Source organism: Alligator mississippiensis, chromosome 1 (genome assembly GCF_030867095.1).
Source record: "Alligator mississippiensis isolate rAllMis1 chromosome 1, rAllMis1, whole genome shotgun sequence".
Lineage (NCBI taxonomy): Eukaryota > Metazoa > Chordata > Crocodylia > Alligatoridae > Alligator > Alligator mississippiensis.
The window spans coordinates 133,229,998-133,250,871 of NC_081824.1; the positions used below are offsets into that span (position 1 = coordinate 133,229,998).

General features: G+C 43.8%; 1 protein-coding gene across 2 annotated transcripts in view; it reads right to left on the minus strand.

Annotated features, from left to right (window-relative positions):
* IPCEF1 (interaction protein for cytohesin exchange factors 1) overlaps positions 1 to 19,766 on the minus strand; it is a 126,631-nt gene extending 106,865 nt beyond the window's left edge. Inside the window, exon 1 of one of the 2 annotated variants that reach the window (XM_059714218.1) lies at positions 19,491 to 19,766. The gene's annotated coding sequence lies outside the window, so the exon portion shown is untranslated. Of the gene's footprint in view, positions 1 to 19,158; positions 19,263 to 19,490 lie in introns of those variants that run through there. The other variant, XM_059714211.1, reaches the window with a different exon arrangement.
* Between the last annotated feature and the right edge of the window lie 1,108 nt (positions 19,767 to 20,874).

Sequence of the window (20,874 nt, forward strand, 5' to 3'; positions counted from 1 at the left end):
ACCACGTGAAGAACTGCTGCAGTACAGAAGATAAACCCCCACAAATTGCACACCGCTGGTTATGACATATCACCCCTCCCTTGAATCCGTATGGAAAATCCTCAAACAATTACAACCCATACTAGAAAGAGACCCTATTTTTAAAGAGATCTTCCCAGAGCCACCCATCCTAGCCTTCAAACAAGCACCAAACCTCGCCAACCTCATCAGCAGAAGCAAACTTCCTCAGGCCCAGAACACACCAAAAGGATCCAGACCGTGCCATGATAAGAAATGTAAAACCTGCCAACACATCTCCACCACCCCCACAATTACTATACCCCACAACAGAGCCATCAGCATTCCTGGATCTTACAGCTGCACCTCCAGAAATGTAATATATCTCATCCAATGCACCAAATGCCCTGATGGAAAATACGTAGGAGAAACCAAACAACAACTGCGCACCAGAATGAACGCACACCGGAAAGCTATCAAAGACAGAAATACCCAATTACCTGTGGGGGCACATTTCTCATGAGAAAACCACTCTCTCTCCAATCTCTCAGTCCTGATCCTCAAAGGAAACTTGCAAAACACTTTCCAGAGACAAGCCTATGAACTCCACTTCTTCAACATCCTGGATACTAAAAATCATGGACAATGTAGACATTGGATTTATGACACATTATAACCTGCCCAACACCTGACTCCCCAGGTATCTCTCCACTATTCATCCCCCTTCTCTCTTCCCCACCCCAAACCCAGCCTGTCTCTCACCCACTGACTCCTCAATCTACATTTTCACTGACTGCCTGTCTTGTATGCGTACCAGCCCAGCCTCTGGCTTCTTTACTTTTCATTCCATCCAGGAAAAGCACACACCAACTGCTGAAACTTCCTTAGCCTGATGAAGGGTTTTTGAACCCGAAAGCTTGCTTTAAAATTGTTTTCCAACTATTTAAGTTGGTCTAATAAAAGATATCAGATTCACCCAAAGAACCTTGTCTGACAATGTCCTGTTGAAATTGTATACCTTTCTACTGCAAGTCGTTCTCTCTCTCTCCACTTGCCTTAAAATGGTGAAAGCCCTACTTTATATAGGCAGGACAATCCCATGAAAGCTAGAATGCTGACAAGCAGCTTGTAAATGCACAACATACAATGATTGTATTGGTATGTTCCTTCCAATGAAAATAAGTATGGCTTTTGTGAAGAATGCAGCAAATGAGCACGTGCATATTTACTCGCAAGGAGGAGAGCACCCACTTACTATTTCCTTGTCAGAAGTTAAGTATGCAACCTGGATAAAGTCAAAATGAAGATGCATTAAAAATATCCACGCACAGAAATCCATTCCCTTGTAACATGGAACTTCCATTTCACCAACACACATATAAGAATGCGGCTTGAAGGCCTAGGTAGAGAGAAGGCAACCAGGACTCGTAGTAGAGATGACATCTTTTATTAGACCAACAAGATTTTTACAAAAAAAAAATCTTTAATTGCAAGTTTGGGGGCACAAACACCCTTCATCTGGCATTGGAGAAAAGATTGTAAAGTTCTCCTGGGTAGAAATGGAAGTTCATATTTCATAGGATTTCACAGAGGAGTCAACAGATGGAAAACTCCTCTGGGCAGTCAGTTCATAGCTGGTATGAAGCCTCTCACCTCCCGTGAGGATCTGTGATCGTGCAAAATACCTTGAAACAGAGGCAGGAGCAGGATCTTAGATAGAGAGATGCAAGGCACTATCTTAGGTAGATAGTGAAAGCAAGTAGTGAATACACTTCCTGCATGTGCCCAGGAAGTTAGTCTGGAAAAAGTTCAAAAATTATACTGTTCCATAGGGGATTACCAAAATGTTTCTCCTTATTTTACATAACGTCTAAAAAAAAAAAAAAAGCTTGTTTTAAATGCCATGTTGGAACACAGCAGTACCACTGAAAACCTAGCAAATCTTGTTTTAGTTGTGTTTAGATTCCTTAGTTGAAATAATAGAATGTACTTGCAAGAGGTACATTGCATGTTACTTGATTCCAGTAAAGAAAGAAGTTGCATTTCCTAATGGGTATCTATTTGGAGTCACAGATGGCTGGACAAATGTCATATCTGAACTCTCAGCATGTCTGAGTTCCGTTTGGGGGAATCTGGGTTTGGGCTTGAGCCAAGTGTTTGCAATTTTCTATTTTAGTAGAGCAGAAAGGTATTTAGAAGATTTGAATGCTAGTAAAGATAGAGTTAAAATCTTAGCTGGCTAAGACCATTCACATAAGACCTCACATAAGTCATGTCCATTAGCAAAAAAGGAAAGATAAGAAGATTCATATATTTGTTTTCTTAAAAAAATAGAAAATCATTTACCTGTCACTGCAGCAGATTACATCCCATTATTGATGTAACACTTTAAACATATAGAGCATGCTATAAAACTTGCATTTTCTCTAAAAAACTGAAATTGGTTCAGCAATGTTTATTTCCATATCAAATTCATCTGCACAAACACCTGATTCTACTAAAATAACTAAAAGGAGTACTTTATGATGTTTTTTGCTTTAGCTTAAAGATAAACCTATGAGACATTTTCCAAAATAGCAATGGCTAAATTCCCATTTTAAAGAGTGTTACTCCATGTAATCCATGTAAGACATCCAAGGAAGCATGTCTTTTAAACAGCTGTTTATATAACACAGAGCAGTTATATGTCAACTTTCTTTATTGTATAAGTGTAATTTTCATCAACTAAAAAAGGGGGTGTTTAAAACAAATCAGTACCTAAATAGCCATTCAGTAAAGATAAAGCTTATAATTTAGGCTGAAAGAGTTGAAAGTTACATACCCACTAGCTAGGAAGTTCAGTGAGCAGCCACACTCTTGTCCTGCCAAATACTATACGTCTCAAAATGGAGAGGAAATTCTTACACAAATTGGTTGCAATGCTGAAATTGCCCAAGAGGAAATCCGTGCATCTTTGAAAAGTCATGACTACGCAAACCACAAGCCATAAGCTTGTAGTCACAGCAAAGACTGAATGCCATGCCAACCAGAAGAATTGATATTAAGGGTAAACTAAGAGCAGAAAGACCATCTTAGGAAAGAGAGGGACCCCTGAAAACATGAGATTGTTTTATACGGTCACATTTTCATAGATTTCATAGACATTAGGGCTGGAAGGGACCTCAGAAGATCTTCAAGTCCAGCCCCCCACCCCAGGGGGAGGATGTCAGCAGAGGTCATAGGATCCCAGCAAAATAAACATCCAAATTTCTCTTGAAGGCGTTTGACGTAGGTGCTTGAAAACTGCCGGTGGCAGTCTATTCCAGACCTTGGGGGCTCAGACAGTAAAGAAGTTATTTCTTATGTTCTGCCTGAAACGGTCATGGAGGAGTTTGAGACCATTCAACCTTGACATCCCTTGGGGCGCTCCGGTGAACAGGTGTTCTCCCAGATCCTGGTAAGCACCCCTTGTAAACTTATAAGCGGCCACCAGATCACCCCTGAGCCTGTGCTTTTCCAGGCTGAAGAGTCCCATAGCTCTCAGCCTCTCATCATAAGGTCTTTTTTCCTGACCTCTGCTCATGCATGTGGCTCTCCTCTGCACTCTCCCAAGTTTCTCCACATCCTTTTTGAATTGTGGAGCCCAAAACTGGATGCAGTACTCCAGCTGAGGCCTCACCAAAGCCTAGAACAACAGGAGAATGACGTCCCGGGATTTGCTTGAGAAGCATCTATGGATGCAAGCCAGCGTTTTGCTTGCTTTACTGGCTGCAGCATTACATTGATGGCTCATATTCATCTTGTGGTCAATCATGACCCCCAAGTCCCTTTTGTCCGTAGTGCGCCAGCCAGCATAGCACTGCTAAGCCTATAAGTATGCTGTGGGTTTTTCTTCCCAAGGTGGAGAACCTTGCATTTTTCGGTGTCAAACACCATTGGGTTCTTGTCTGCCCATTTCCTGAGCCTGTCAAGGTCAGCCTGAATCGTCTCCCTGTCCTCAGGTGTGGATGCTTTACCCCTAGGTTTGGTGTGATCAGCGAACTTGGCTAGTCCGCTTCTGATACCATTGTCCACATCATTAAGGACAGAGCCTTGAGGGACCCCACTGGTCACAGCACACCATGACGATTGACTTCCATCAACCACCACCCTCTGGGTCTGATCACAGAGCCAATTCCCCAGCCAGCGGATCATGGTGAAGCCGAGGCCGCAGTTGGCCAGTTTTGCTAAGAGGTGATCATGGGATACCAGATTGAAGGCTTTTTTAAAGTCAAGTTTACTTTTTCTACTGAGCAAAAATGTATTATTAAATACCTAGTAGTTATTGTACCATGTTGAAGTGATGCTGAAAGAAGTCAATGTTTGGAAATTCATACCAGTGTACTTTTTATGAAGCACCATTACATTCTGCAGAATAAGAACATGCTATATGATCAATACTATTATCTTTTGATCAGAAGGAATTGTAGGTTTCTTACTGTGTTATATTTTTTCAGCTTTCATTGACAAAGGCTCCACCCTTTGTCTAGAAATAGAGGAGATTCCCATATCTCATTCAAGGGAGAAATGAATTTGAAACAGAAGTGGAAATAAATGTCACAAGCATTTCAGTTTCTCCTAATCCTAACTATTTAAAGTACAAATATGTTTCTAGAGAGTAAAGTCTGCTTTCATCTTTCTATAACTTGAGGGTACATAATGAGAGAAAAGATAAGTACATGCATATTTAGATCTGCATTGCCACTTTAAATGTTTGAAGGGCAAAATGCTCAGCAGAGCAATCTGTACTGAACTTTTATTCCCCCATCTCATAAAACAGAAAAAAGGCAGTCAATGAAATTACAAGATTGCATATTCAAAATCAATGCAAATAAAAATAAAAATGTGTTTATAAAATGTGGAACCCATTGTCATGGTAAACTGAAGTAAAAACCTTAATATTTAAAAAAAGTTTTGGACATTTATCTAGATATCCATAACATCCAGAGGTATCATATTTAATGATGACCTTGGATGAAACATTAAACCTCAGGCTCTAGGGCTTAAACTGATTACTCTTAAAGAGCAGGAGGCATATCTACATATGCCTATTAATGCACAGCAATAAACTCCAGAGTTTATTGCTCCCAGGTGCACATCTGCATGTGTACCCAGGATTGCAGCATGTTGAACTGGGGTAGAGCAGCCCCAGCTGGCAGGGGACCCAGGGGGTCAGCCTACCAACCTGGGCCTTGCTCCCCCACAGGTCAACATGCTGAGGGGCTGGCTGGGGCACAAGTATGCTTCAGTGTGGGGCTAACCAGCAGGCAGCCCCTTCACTGAAGCACCCTTGTACACCATCCAGCCAGGCAGCATCTACACGTGTGCTGCTGCAGAGTTTTTTACTCCACAGCAGGACAGTCCTTGTATTATCCAAGGACCATCCTGTTACGGAGTAAATTAGTTTACTCCAGTCTAATAGGGGCACACATGTAAACACTGAGATGCATAGGTGCCAACTTTGATTTTGCCAGTGGGTGCTTAAAAAAAACCCAAAAAACCATGGCACTTTACTTTTAACTTAGTGCGCTCCTGCGCTGAGCCCTGTGCATGTCCAGAAGAGGAAGTGCATTATTTCTACCTGGCTCTGTGATGTCTGTAAAGATCAGACGTTTTACTGGGGCTTTCTTGGTGCTTTTATCTAATAGCTGATTGAATCAGCTTTAGCTAAAAGCACCAAAAAGTCCTGCTGAAGCACTCGATCTTTTCAGAAGCTGCAGAGCCAGGTTGAAGTCACACATTGCTGCTTCCAGTAAAGCGTGTTTTGTTTTCGTTTGTTCTTTAACATTTGCAAGCACCTCCATGCAGTAATTCTGGGTGCACAGTGCACCTGCTAAATTTTTTGGTGGGTGCTTGAGCCACAGAGCACCCATGGAGTTGACACCTATGCTGAGATGTCTACTGCACAGCTAATTAGTCTACTGTGCAATATCTTTTGTAGATGTGCCCAAATGAAGCTCACTGTAGAGAACAGATTATGCCATACATGCTTATCATGGCTTATTATGCCATACATGCTTATACCCCTTGGAAGCCTCTGGTAATGCCCCCAGAGACAGGCATATGAGTTTTGCCATGACAACATGTCTAGGCCCACCAGACACTACAAGCCCCTTTTGGTGGCTAGAGGAAGACCACTAAGTGCTCAACAACAGATTTCTTAGAACAACAAAGACAAAACAGGAATGGGAGTAAAGGTTACAGTTAATAACCAGGGCTCCAAGGGAGGACACCAAATACAGAACCCCAGCCAGTGCCCACTGTTCACTGAAGGCATAGCAGGAGTAACTGAATGTCACCCACTGAAACTACTCAGAGCCATACACAGATGAAAGGAAGGAAGATGGCTCCACAGTCACCTGGGCCACCTCCAGCCAGCACCTTCTTCCTTGTCTGGTATATGAACACCTTGGTCAAGGCTTAGAGGAGATCAGCTAGAAGGTCACAGGATTTTAGTGGCCATCTGACAGGGTAGGCATAAATTAAAAGGTACAGGGAACAATCCAACTGGAAGCAGTGCAGAGGTTTTTGAGGTGTTAGAAGAGGGCCCATAGTCCCATTGGCTAGGGACAGACATTAGAAAAGCCTGAGCCTGAATTGATTCACTCTTTGCAGGTTAGTCTAAGCTTGAATTAAACCGATTCATAAGTGGATAGACATTCTCTGTTAAAACAAGTAATGCGGGCATGTACCTGCAGTGACTCAAGCCAGAAGCCAGGGGGTGCTAAAGCATGCCTGCCAAAGAGAGTGTGGGGGCAGAGGGGGAGAGAGAGAGACCCTCCAAGGCTCTCACCCTCCCCTGCTGGAGTGGAAAGGGTGTAGTCAGGCACCAGCCAGGGCTAGCACAACACATGGGATGCCAACCACCAGCCAAGGGGGAAGAGGGGGGGGCTGCTGCCAGACTGAGGAGTGGGAATGGGAAAAAAGTCCTTTCTCTGAAGCAAGTAAGTATTGAACACAGCAAATTGCAAAGCATACAACAGGGAACTACCAAAAAATTTTGCCTAACCTAAGATACCGCCCAGTAAAACACAGCATACACAACTTAGTCTAAAATGTAGAGCAGGAAGATGAGAGAAAGCCTTGCATAAGTCTTACTAATCCTGAGGGCAGAGTGTCTCCTCACAGCCCAGCATTCAAAAAGGCTTGATTTAGGTTTTACAGGTTCTGCTTTATAATGTAAATATAGCCTGCATTCTTTGGTCTGCAACTTCCAGCCAGAAGCTATCTGCAATTTCCCTTAACTCCATCTCCAGCACATGTGTGATGATTGTCAGGTCCTTGACAACATTTCCCACCTCTCAGTCTGGTCCTGCAGGCCTTAGCTCTGGGCTCACAGGTACAGGTCTTGGATCTGCACACAGGGGACTAGTTTGCCTCTCTCCGTCACTCTGGGACCACTGTGGAAGAACTGGTTAATCCCTCCCTGGCTGCAGGCAAACTGGACAGAGGGTAGAATTAACTCCATTTCTACCTTGCTGCAGGAAAGCCATGAAGGTGTGGCTGGGGCTGGCAAACCCCAGCTGTGGTCCGCAGGGTTTGCCAGCAGGGGGGGAGAGAGGATGGAGAGAGGAATTTGCCTTGGGGGCCTTGGCAGGCCAGCATCTGGCCATGCCCCACCCCTGCTTGGGCTAGAGAGCAGAGCAGAGGGACCAGCCCAGCTCTTTGAAGCAAAGCTCAGCCCAGAGAGCATGCTGGGATGCTGGAGGTCCCTGATTTAGCTTAAACCAGCAAGGGGTCTGGGACAGACATTGCATAAACTGGTTTGAGCCAAATCAGTTAAGTCTGATACTACATTCAACCAGGTTTATCTCAAACCGGTTTCAGCCACTTTCAAACTGATTTATGTGCACTCAATGTCTGTTCTGTTACAAGTTTAACCCAGTTTCTGATCACTTAAACCAGTTTGTGTAACTTCTGTCCCTAGCCATAAGAGATAGACACAAATGGATGTTTGCTCTGATCAAGTACAGCAATTCCTACATTCTTACGGATAAACAGATAAACAGAAAGTGGGTCCCTAAGCCCTGGTTATCAGGCAACAGGGTTGCCAACAATCTATAAACTTATGGACAGACCATAAAAATGGCTAAAAGTACTTATGTGTAAAATCCATAAAAATATTTAGATGTCCTTAAAATTTACAGATGATTGGTCACCCTGCTTCTGTTCACTGGGACCTTCAGGTATTTGCAGAAATGCTTTGGATGTTGTATGTACAGGAAGGGAAATTATTTTTCCTCCTCCTTTTCTCAAGGAGGGAGGGGAAGAGGCAGGAAGATGGGCAAGGTGAAGGCAGGCTTGGCTAGCAAACAGTATGTCCAGAGCAGAAGGGTGAGGCAGTCAGGTGATCCATTGCTCCTTAGTCTTCCTCTTGAGGGAGCAAGCAGTGATTTGGCAGAGGTGAGACATTACACAACAGGGGGATGGGAGAGATACACCCCTAGATTTCCTGCTTCTTGCACTGAGAGGATTTATTTGGGGGAGAGCAGCTAGTGCCTGAAATGGTTTCTAGAGCAAATAGGCAGGCAGACAATTAGGTGATGCAGTTTGGAAAGTTGTCTCTCTGTGGGTTCAGCAGCGGATTTTTCTTTTCCCACTGTCCTTTGGCCAGGAGGGCCTTAGCTCTTACTGGTGGAGGAAGTATTTTGCTTTATAAAAGCACAGCAAGAATGTGGGTGTGACAAAAAATGTTAGGAATTGCTGTATTTAATGACATTGGGACTTGACAAGAATGGGATGTAGGTGAGGGGAATAAATTACTCTTGCCTATGAACTACACAAATTAAGCATGTCTTTTTGTGCTTTTCACTCCCTTTACATTAAATAAAAAGTAAGTTAGTAAAAAAGTTTGGTTGTCTGTAAAAAGTTTGCAGATAGTAAGAAAAAAAAATTCTTGGGCTGGCAATCCTTTCAGGCAAGTCTCCAAGCATTTGTATGAATCACATTTTAAAAATTTACTTTGTAGTTTGTGCAAGTAATGATAGAGTGTGACAGGAGTTCTTTGCAAATATAGAACTGGCACAGAAGTGGAATTATTATACTTGTGAAAACAGAGCAAATGCTGGATAATTGTGTATGGAGAGCTATGAAAGCAGTTCTTCTGCTGAAAAATATAAGTTACAGGCATTAACACAAGTATAAACAGCTAGCAAGAGTTTTCTAGAGACTCAGATAGTTCAATAGGTTGAAGTGGTTATGCAAAGTGAAAAAGCACCTCTGGCCATGAGAATGCTTGCATTAGGGACACAAAGGCTAGAAACAGAAGTTACACATAAACCAGTTTAAGTGATCAGAAACTGGTTTAAACCTCTTATAGAACATAAGTTCAGTTCACATAAACCAGTTTCAAAATGGCCAGAACTGGTTTAAGAGAAACCTGGTTGAATGTAGTATCAGACTTAACTGATTTGAACCAAACTGGTTTATGCAACTTTTGTCCCAGATTCCTTTCTGGTTTAACTTAAACAAGAGTCCTCCAGCATCCCAGCATGCTCTGTAGCCCTAGGATGCTGGCCCCACCCCTCTGCTCTCTAGCCCAAGTAGGACTGGGAGCATGACCAGTCGCATCCTGGCATGGCCCTGTTAAGGCAAAGAAGGCAGGGAGGGGGTTAATTCTTCCCTCCTTTCCCTCCCACCCCCTGCCCACCACAGCTGGGTTCTGCCTATCTGCAGGCAAGCAGTGGAGATGGAGTCAGCAGCCAGGGCTGGCAGACCACAGCTGTGGTCCCTGGGGGCAAAAGGGACAGAAGGAGGAATTAAGCCCTTCCTTGCCCCCTTCACCTTAATGGGGCATACTGGGATGGTGTCTGGCCATGTCCCTGCCTCCACTGCTGAAGCAGTGAGGGGAAAGGGAGGTGCAGCAGCCTCTGTCAGGGTGCCCCAGGAAATGCAAGCATGGAGGGGGTTTATTCCCCGCTCTCCCTTCCCTGGCCCACTGGCACGGACTGCAGCCAACCCAGCATGGCCCTGTTAAGGGTAAGGGGACAAGGAGGGGGGTAATTCCTCCCCCTCTCCCACCAGGGGACTGCAGCCAGGGCAGAGTGCCCCCCCCCCCACAGCTTTTTTCCACCCCCCCACCAGCACGGGGCAGGGAGGGGGACTCTGTGTGGTGCTGGAGAGGGACCTTTCCCTCCCCTCCCCCTCACCCCTACCCCAGGATAAGGGCTTTGTGCAGCGCTGCCCAGTCTAACCCAGCCTGGGCATGGGGAGTGGCTGTCACTGACCTGCAGCCACTGGGGAGGGCCCCAACCCTGTGACCCAGGCAGGCCCCACTCAGGCCTCTTGGGGAGGGCCCCAGCTTGCAAAGATTGAATTAATTCAGGCTCAGGCTTTTTGAATATCTGTCCCTAGCCAAATGCAAGAATCAGTACTAATTAAAAACTGGGTATATGAAGTGGGGCAAATAGGGATTATAAATTCACTCCAAAAAAGGGGACTTCCATCTTGCAGGAAAAAAAATGCAGTAAAAAATTTGCTTTATTCCAAAGCCAAACAAAAATTTTTCCACAGGATGGAAATATTTAGAGGAGGAGGGCCCATTTCACAAGAAATTAATTACAATTTTCTTAAAACTTCTGGCCCAGCTCCCCAGTCAGGCAGGAGGGGAAGCCAAAGGTCTAGTGAGCTTCATCTCTGGCAGCCTGCTAAGTGGGCCAGAAAGAAGCCAGGGATCTCAGGAAACAAGACAGGTAGAAGCCCCAGGAAGACAGCTGGAAGACTGAGTGGAAGAGAGCATCCTGGGAAGCCTAGAAGACATGCTGCCAGGAAACAAAAGTTCTCAAGAAACCAAGCAGATGGGGACAGCCTGACTTGTTTCCATTGAAAATTCAAATAGCTTTGACACAGTCCTGCAGAACGTTTCTATCCAGCAAATGAGCGTTTTTCCAATGAAAAATTGTTCTGCTGGAAAAATCTTGACCAACATATAATATTTCCTCCATACATATTCTATTAACAGTAATAGGTATTATATGCATCCCAAGGAAAGAAGCAACTTCAGTATCTTAAATAAAATTCTTTACCAGAAATCGTCAATGTCTTTATTGTACACAAATGTTCTGCTAATCTTTATTTCTGACTGCAAAGGGAAAACAGGGTATCCAGCAATCCTTCCCTTTCAATCTTGATTGCCTATTTAAGTAAATAGCTGTTAGATATAGGAAGAGAAACAGTAAACCCACAGAGAACAGCCCGCTCACCATGCTTCACACAAAACTGCAGAATGTTGTAATTATGACCAAAGACTGCTCAGACCACAAGTGGGAAGACGCAACTGTTTTCAACCAATATGATTCAGATTTGCCATAGTATGGAACCAGTTTCTTCCGGTATCTAAAAACACTCAAAAAACCAACCCCCCCAAACCACATGACATAAGGACAATACTTTAATCTCCCAAACTAAGAAAGTTCCAAGTAACAGTCAACATGTTTTTTTTTTCTCTTTTCACACCACTATAAGGTAATTTTGTAACTCATAAAACCAGCCAATGTTTGAAAATGTTAGTAATGCTATGATACAACAAGGATGGAGGGATTTAACTCATTTCAGCTGAAGCTTTACATGTCCACATTTCCTGGGTTCAAGTCAAACTCTTAGTTGCAGAAAAAGATAGTTGACTGTGTTAGCCTGAAGTTAAGCATTCCAGGTCTTGGCTAAGTCCCTGCCTAAAGCCTTGAAAACATACAATGAACTTTGGAAGATTATTTTAGAACAGGATCTCTTCCCAAGTCAGACACTTAGCATGTGATTTTAGACAAAACAGCAACCTTTTCAGCATCTTAGCTTCTCCACTGCAAAGTGGCTATAAATACCATACTTTCTCACTAACAGGTAAGATGCACGCCTTTTTTGTTTTTGATAGGCAGAATGGAAAAGAAAAAGATTTTTCCTCAAAAATGTTAGTAACTAAGTAGCAGCTTCTGTAGGCGGTACCACTGCCAGAGGAAACAGAAAGTGTCCACAGCCATCAGTGAGAGTCTCACACTCAAAACTGCAAAGCTACTTTTGCTTTTCCCCAGCAGAGACAGAAGCTGCTATTATTGTATTTCCCAGATAACGATGTATATTCTAAGTTCCAGTAGCTGAATTTTAGAAAAAGGTATGCGTCGTATGTGAGAAAATATGATAATAACTTCAGAGAAATGTTGCTAAGCAATCAATGCTTACGTAGTATTTAGAGGGCCTTAAATTGGAACTCCACAGGAGGGCAATATACTGTATTTTCTCACATACAACATACAGTATCCAGAAAGTACATCAAAGGAGACAGTTTGGGTGAGGCAGCTGGAACCAGGAACTTCCTGACACCACACTTCCTGGACATACTATGTTCCCAAGAGGATTACCCTATGTCACACTGTCAGCCATGACTCTGGAAAAGTCTTTTTTTTTTAGTATGTTCTGCCTCCAAAAACAAGGTGTGCATTTTATCTGGGGGCGTGTCAAATGTGAGAAAATAGAGTTGTTATATGTTTTCATAATGACAGCGTTAAAGGCAACAACAAAAATGCAGAGCTTAGGGTAGAGGATCTTGTCAGAGTGAAGAAAAAAAGTTGATTAAATGCTACAAAATTAAAAAAAAAATCTAAATATAGTTGCTGAACCCAGCTGAGATGAAGGAGCTAGATACTACAGGCAGATTTGCAAAAATCTAAATCTCAGTGAATGTTTTCAGCTCACATACTGCATAGGTGTTATGCCACTGTATCTTTTTACCTTTGACAAAACAGACTTGCAGCCTCTTCAGTCACACAGGTATGGTAACACAACACTGTGTATTGTACATTATCACTTACAGGATTAGCCTCACAATCTGCATTATTGGTATGGAAGTGCTTGTGCTTGTTTTTGCCATGATTATTTGTAACAGTCCCTTGCAGAACCAGACAACTACAAAGTAACACTTAATGAACATAACAGTAGACATGGTGGTGAACTGAGACTGTATATTATGCAAAGCATACCCGTTTTAGTAGATGTTGTTCTCCCCTGTTCATATATTCCGTCTGTCCTGTCTAATCATCAGAGTTTCTTCTAGCTTTTTAACCACAAAGTTTTCTCACCAAACCTTGGGGTTTTCCTATCATTATGGGAAAATGTCATTTTCAAGCTTTTAATTTTTGATGGGCAGTTTTAGAAACAAAACTGATATTTTTGCTTATTCAAATTTTTGTTCCACTTTAGTTATGGTAAAAATAAATTTGAAAGGTTGAACTGTGGGGTTTTCTTCCCCTTTCCCTTTTATCTCCACCTGAATGCAACAACATGAACAATGGGGTTGTTTGACCGGCTGGTTTTATTCTTCCACTTTTAATTTCTCATTTTTCCACTCTTCTTTTTCAAAACATCTCTACATTACAGAAAATGTGGGGCAGAAATATGTGGGGGACCTATACTCTCTAGAATCATCAATTCTCCTGCATTTAATGGCAATACAGGGAAGGGGGAAAAGGTGGGAGGGGGGAAAAAACCCACAATTAAAACGTATTCATTTTCAAAACATGAAATTAAATTAAACTAAAGTTTGAAAGAAAACAAAATAAAAACATCATTTAGGAACATTCTTTAAAATTGAAAAGATTCTAAGCCCGCTTTTCAAATGAAGTGATTTTCATTTGAAATGAAGTGATTAACAAAGGTAAAACAACATTTCAACTAGTGCTACATTTCATAAAACTGGAATGTGACCTGTCCTCAAAAGAAGACTTTTTATTCTTCATTTGTACAGCACTTGACACAAAGAGGTACCAACCCAATTGGAATATAAATAAAAGGAAAGGATCCATCTATAGATATGAATATGGAGTTTAACCATTAATAACTGTTATTCTGTATGGGCCTGACCTGGAGTCCACTGAATTCCATGGGCTTTGTTTCCAGTCCTGCATGCCAGAGTCAATTATAAATGCTAGTAGGATGAGACTATTGGAAAATTTAAGTTTTAACCTCCATTATGGACAATGCTAACTATGACTCTTTTTAGTAAATTTAGAATTAGAAACAAAAAAGGATTCAAATTATTTTATGTTTCTGTTTGTCTCTCAAGTTGCACCTCAGGAATGATTTGTATTCAGCTATAATGTCTCAACACTGAATCCACTCCCAGGTGTTCTCTCTTTGTATGAGCATACAGGACACAATTCATTCTAAGAGTTAAGCTATAAACTCCTAAAGTACAAGATCTATAATGGGAATGGGGATGACTCCTTGCCTATAACAGCACCCTCTTCTCAGCAGCGTGCTTGTCAGCTCTCACACATATTTTCAGCTTAGGTTGCAAACAGCAAGTTTGTTTTTTGTTTTGGGGTTGGGTTGTTTTTTGTTTTTTTTTTAATCTTTTATACCTCCACTTTATTCCTTCCTTGAGCATGGCAAATAAGGTGCCTGCATGAAAGGGTAACACAAGTTCCTTCCCTCTTACTTATTGCCCTTTTTCCCTTCCCCCTCTCCCAAACTTTTTCCACTCCCAACAGATTTGCATTCTTCATTAGCAGGATCAGCTGACAGCAAGGTGGAGGCAGGAAATAGTTACTGAGACATATTAAGAAATACTTTACTCATCTTAGAGCAGGGATGGGCAAAGTCCAGCCCGCAGGTCAAATCCAATTGGCAATGAACTCCATTTCCCAGCCGCCCCTGTGCATGGCTGGGGCTGGTCTCCATGGAGACCCCAGCCATAGCTGCATGTGAAAGCTCAAGGCTGGGGTTGCCAGGGAGGCCAGCGGCAGCCAGTATGGCAGGGCACATGGCAGAGCAAGGCAGCCGCTGGGATCTTGCAGTGGGGGCAGCTTACTCTGGAGCTAGGGCAGAGCTGAAATCTGTAGCCTGAGTGCTCCATGCAGGGGCATGCAGGCAAGGGATTGTGGCTCTGCCCTGGCTCCTTGCAGCAGTGAAAGCCTGGTCTTGAGCAGGAGCAAAGCCACAATCTCTCCTACCTGTGTGCACCTGCCCAGAGCATGCAGGCTACAGATTGTGGCTCTGCCCTGGTTCCAGAGCAAGCTGCCCACATCAGGTGCTGCCCAGCCAGGGCAGGACACAGGACGGAGCCATGATTGGCTCATTTGGGGGGATGCAGGGATGGGGGGAGGGTGGCTCCCACCACAGCTTGCACTCCCAGGCAAGCATGGGGGGGAGCCATGTGCCCCGCAGATTTGTGTGCAGGGCGAGGGCGGGCTGCCACTGTGGGCTTTTCCCCAGGTGCCAGACTTCCCTGCCACAGTACTGTGGGCATGTCAAAGTAATTTGGATGGTAAATATCTGCATGATTAGTCTGAACATAGGGATAATTGAGCACATCCTTGCAATGTGGTAAGAGTATCCGAGGCAGTTAAAAATGAACTACAAAAGAAAGCTGATATGGTCAGCAGAGGTTTCTAGCTCCATTAAACTGAGTAGGTCATGCCAAAATTTCAGAATATCTCAGCTTCCATATAGGCAGCCAACTAAGTGACAGGTTTTCAAAAGTGCTCATCCCTGAATTTGTACAAATATATGGGTACTTTGAAAAAATTAAGGTAGCACCTGTGGCACCTATTTTGTCATATGGACAATGGAACTGTAGTTGCAAAAGAGTAGTGCTGTAGCTCTGCAGCACTGGATTAGAGAAGCAGATTTAATTTACTTGGCTCCTATGCTCACCTATAGAGAATTTACGTTCTCTAAGATTTTGCAAGCAGAGTGGATTTAATCCTCAGTGCTCATCCTCAGTGTGGCTCACAGCTGTAATGTTACTACTATTCATTCAGAAAAAAGGGAACATTGAATCCTAGGAAATCAGGGTTTACAGAGACCTCATAAAGTCATCTAGATTAGCCCCTTGCTAGGAAGGATTATTTTGTTTAAAAACATCCCAGTCAAGTGTCTGTCCAACTTGCTCCAGGGATGGAGATTTCATAACTCCTCCAAGGTAGCCTGCCACCCTCAGTTTGAAGCCTACCATATTTCATGGTGTATAAATCAACCCCCAACTTTCCAATCTGAAAGGTAAGGATTTCCATAGGCATAATGTATAAATTGGGGCTAGGCTTGGTGCTTCACTGGCATGGCTCCATCCCCTGCGAGTGGCACAACTGGCTCTGCCAGCAGGGGACAGGGCTGTGACAGCCAAGTGCCAAACCCAGCCCCATCCCCAATTTTTCAATACGGCACACTGTATAAGTTGAATTGTGGCTCTGTCTGATTCATTCAGTGAAACATCCTCATCTCCCCAGCTAGGGACAGGCATTACACATAAACCAGTTTACGTGATCAAAAACTTGTTTGAACCTGGAACAGAACAGAACAGATGTTCAGTGCACGTGAACCAGTTTGAAAATGGCTGAAACCAGTTTGAGATAAACCTGGTTGAATGTAGTATCAGACTCAACTGATTTGGGTCAAACCAGTTTATGCATTGTCTATCTCAGACCCCTTCCTGGTTTAAGTTAAAATCAGAGTCTCCCAGAATCCCAGATGCTTTACTAAGCAGGGCTCTGCCCTCTGCTCCAGTCCAGCAGGTCTGGCCCCTCCCCTCTGCTCCCTGGCTGCAGGTACAGGGCATCTGCCTGGCTTCCTCCTGCTCCCTGCCCCCCCCCCCCACACACACACACCACCACTCCCTGCTCAAGCAGGGACCCCTCTGCCTTACACAGACACCTCTCAGCATTAGCTAGCAGATCATGTACTGGCTACGGTCCATGCTGTGGGAGACAAGACAAAGGACAGTGGCTAACGGCTCTTTGGAGCTAATCAACAGGTAGCTGGTAACGTTCCTCCATTCCTTCCTTGGAAAAAGTTGTTTAAGAAGAGCTTGAAAAATTGAGAGATCTTTTTGTTTTTACTAATGAGGTGATAACTGCTGTGTAAGCCCCTGCTGGCTCCCTTGCTGACCAGCAAGAAGGGGTGGGGAACCCTCCTTAATCAGAGCATCCTGCCTCAGCTCAGTACTGTGGAATGAAAGGGAGGGCTGCTCTAGTGCCCCCCAGCTTCTAGCCGGAGCCACTGCAGGCATGTGCCTGCATTTTTTCAATCCAGAGGGGATGTCTGTGTGGTTACATGATTCAGCCTAGGCTGGTTAGACTAACCTGCAAAGATCGAATCAATTCAGGCTCAGGCTTTTTGAATGTCTGTCCCTAGCCCTCATGTCCAGAAACAGAGGCTTTCTTATAAAATTTTTCATCTGCTCAAATTTCTGGACCAAATTCATCTTAGATGCATTTGTACATCAAGCTCCTTTAGTCTGAAGGCTTTACCTGTCCTCAGAAAGAGTCTTTGTGTAATACATTCCTATTATCCTGCATGTTCACTCCCTTAGAGATTCTAAACAGGAAACTGAAAACAAAAGCTAGCGTTTCTCTAGCAGTTCTGAGGTCAGGGATTGAGAGGAAATCTGGGTTCTCCTGACAAAAAAGCTTACAGGGAACTTCCACAAGGTGGCAGCACCTAAGAACATTATGCTGCTGTTAAGTTAATCTTTTACATTGCTGTATTCATGGGAGTAAAAGGTCAGTAACGATGCTCTGCTGGAAGGCAGCAGCATGCTCCAGTTAAATGCAAATAGCTACATGCCAGTGTTGCTACACAAAACTGCTTACTTAATAAATGCACCCCGTGTATGCATAAATACACTGAGCACATATTGCATAGTAGTATATTTTTGAAGCAAATAGAATTTTTTCTAGACCTATCTTTGGATCATCTGCCTTAAGTATTCAAAAAGAGCAATTCTCTAGGATTTATCTGTAGCCTGACCCCATATAACAAATGTAAAGCATTACACAACATCACCTCTTCTAGCTGTGATGTGTTTAGCTATTAACTACTTTCTAAACCGTGAAGGATTTATAGCATACACATAAGTCCTGTTTTATTCAGTGTGTTATAGCAGGAATGACTACCATTAAAAATATTACTCATGATGTGACAGGTGGTTCAGTGACCCACCTGAGCCAAAGGAGAGATTGGGTGGACCTACTACTGTCAGGCAGAGTTCAAACTACAGAGAACTTTTATCAAGATGCTCCCTTGCCTGGTCTCTGCTCTGAATGCCAAAAGGGTCAGGATAACAGGTACTGCTATTAATACATAAAGGGAGTTAGAAAATAGCTTTTGTATATGTTCCCATCCACTGTGGGTGGCCAGACCTTGTTAGAAGCTGGTTAAGATGGAAGAGTGTTGAGTTATATAATGTTTTAAAAGTTATTATTGGTGTTACGCAAAATTATCAAGAGAGTAGTAGTTATAACCAGCTCTAAATTCCCTGAATAATATTCAAGTTAAGCATTTAATAATCTTTCCTAGTTCTACCCTACAATATACACAGGAGCTATGAATAAAATCAAACATGCCTAAATATATACTCATCTTAAGAGCCTGGAGAGGGGAGGGGAGGGGGGGAATGAAAAAAGTGTCACAAAAATCAAAGGTCCTGGCTAAATAAATATAAAGATCATATATCAGCATAATGTAAGCAATTGTAATCTACTACAGTGGCACTCAATCCTTTGCCCCCACCAGCCAGTTGAGAGGTGTCGGCCCAGTCTCTGGGCCAGATCAGACCCCATGTGCCAGGATTGGGCTCTGAGGGTGCCATCCCACCTCTGCCTGGTCCCACACGTTGGGATCAGGCTCTAGGAGCCCTGTGCCATCTCCATCCATTCCCATGTATGGGTATTGTGCTCCAGGGGCTCTGCACTGCCCCTGCCTGACCCTGCACACCAGGATCAGGTCCTGTACTACCCCACAGGCCCAATCTAGTGCGCAGAGTCACGGCCCATGGATGACATTGCACTGGAGGCTGGATAGGGACATGAGATGGGGGCTGAACACCACTAATCTAATACAAAGCTCCATCTCCTATAGATCTCAACTTCTGCAGTAGTGGAGTTGACAATCTAGGGAACTCATTTAGCCCCAAAACATAGCACAGCTAAGGTGTGGAATAGTGACATCAAACTACAAATCACAAACCTCTCTTATACAACTGCCCAATATCACAAATCAAACTAAGCATGCCCATCTGACAGAAAAAGAAACACAGGAGAACTATATTGTTAAGAAAAATACCAAGCAAAAAACCAGTAAATATCCAGGGAGAAAAAAGTATACAAGAATCTTAGAGATGCTAGAAATGTATTTTAAGAATTAACAGATTCTACCAACCTCTACAACAGCACTTTATAAAGTAGTGATCACTGTCACTGCCAAAAAAACAAAGGAAAGATACCAATGCAATTGCCCTTATGCAACAAAATGATGGTATGAAGTCAGCAGCACGTTACAGTCTCACTAAATAGAGAGCAATCCCACCCTATTCCCCCTTAGTAATACTTTATGGGTTCTTAACCTCAGGTGTTCTCCATAAAGTAGGAGCCTGACCAAGAAATTAGCTTTTTGTTTGCATTGGAGGTCAGTCAGAGACCTTTGCAGGATCAGAACTTAAGTGGTTGGCATTGACTTGACATATAGAATTTTGGCACTAAAAATTGAGGTACCTTTGTGATGAAGGACAGTCCAGTTGCTAGACTTCTATCTAAGTACCCAGGGATGCCGCTTTTCTTGCCTTCTCCATCACAGACTGCCTCTTGAAACACTGAACAAGCCACTTAGTTTCTCTTTGGCTAAATTTTCCCTAAGATGGGGATATTAACACTTCCCTGCATCATCTATAGATACCATGAAGATAACCTGTTACAGACAGCCAAACTGTTGAGAGGCTATAATTTGGAGGCCCACACAAGCACCTTAATCAGTTAGATAGCCATTCTACAGTCATATTCAGTCAATGGCAGAGTCTACTTCCTGACTAGCAGAGTAAGTGGGGAAATTTAAAGAGAAAAGGGCATGCTACAGAACTATGGTGTGTCACGTGTAAAGGTTTATCAGGTGTTCTTAACAGGTAACAACTTTAAGAAGGGCGAAGGCTCTGGAAGGAGCTGTGTCAGCAAGATGGGAAGCACCTGATGGGGCTTAACCAGGAGATAAGCCCAAGGCCAGAGCTGGGGTAGGCAGTCTCATCCTAGCTGCTGACATCCTGGCCCTGAGCAAGCAGCAGAGGGAGACTCTACTCTCCCAGGGGTTAACAGAAGGCAGCCTTAGAGCTGACATAGGGTCAGAGATATGCAGACACAGGGTGCTGCGATGCCCCTGAAGAGAGACACTTATTGAATGGGACACAGAGCATGATTAGCAACATCTGTGAGGCATGGGCATGGTGTAAGGGTCAATTGGAGTCATGTACTGCACTCAGTAGTGACACCTGAACAGTAGCATGGGATCAGGGATCTCTGGGGCAGTCTCCCTTTCCAAGGATGGAAACAACCTTGGAACAAGGCATGGCAGGTGAGGTGAAGGGGAGCAAGCCTGAGAAGCAAGAGCAGAGCAGGGGCCAAGCAGCCACCAGTGTTAGGGACAGACATTCAAAAAGCCAGAGCCTGAATTGATTCAATCTTCGCAGGTTAATCTAACCTGCCTAGACTGAACTGTTCTGCAAGTGAATAGATACTCAGGAAATACAGGCACATGCCTGCAGTGGCTTAAGCCAGAAGCTGGGGGCGGTGCTAGAGAGCACCCTCAGCTGCAGGGAAGCTGTGCTGGGGTGGGGGGAGGAAGAAGAGGGGGGACATGGACAACCCTGGCAGTAGCTTCAGGGGATCTGGCCAGGGAGGGGGTTTAATTCTCCACTCCTGCCCCATCAGCACAGACCCAAGCTGGGGTCCACCTGGCACTCCCCTCTCACTTTTGCAGTGGTGGAGGCAGGGGCAGGGCCAGACACTGGTCAGCATAGCCCTCTGAGGCAGAGGGAACAAGAAGGGGGTTTATTCCCTACCTCCACCCCCTTGGGACCACAGCCAGGGTCTGTCCACCCCGACTGCTGCT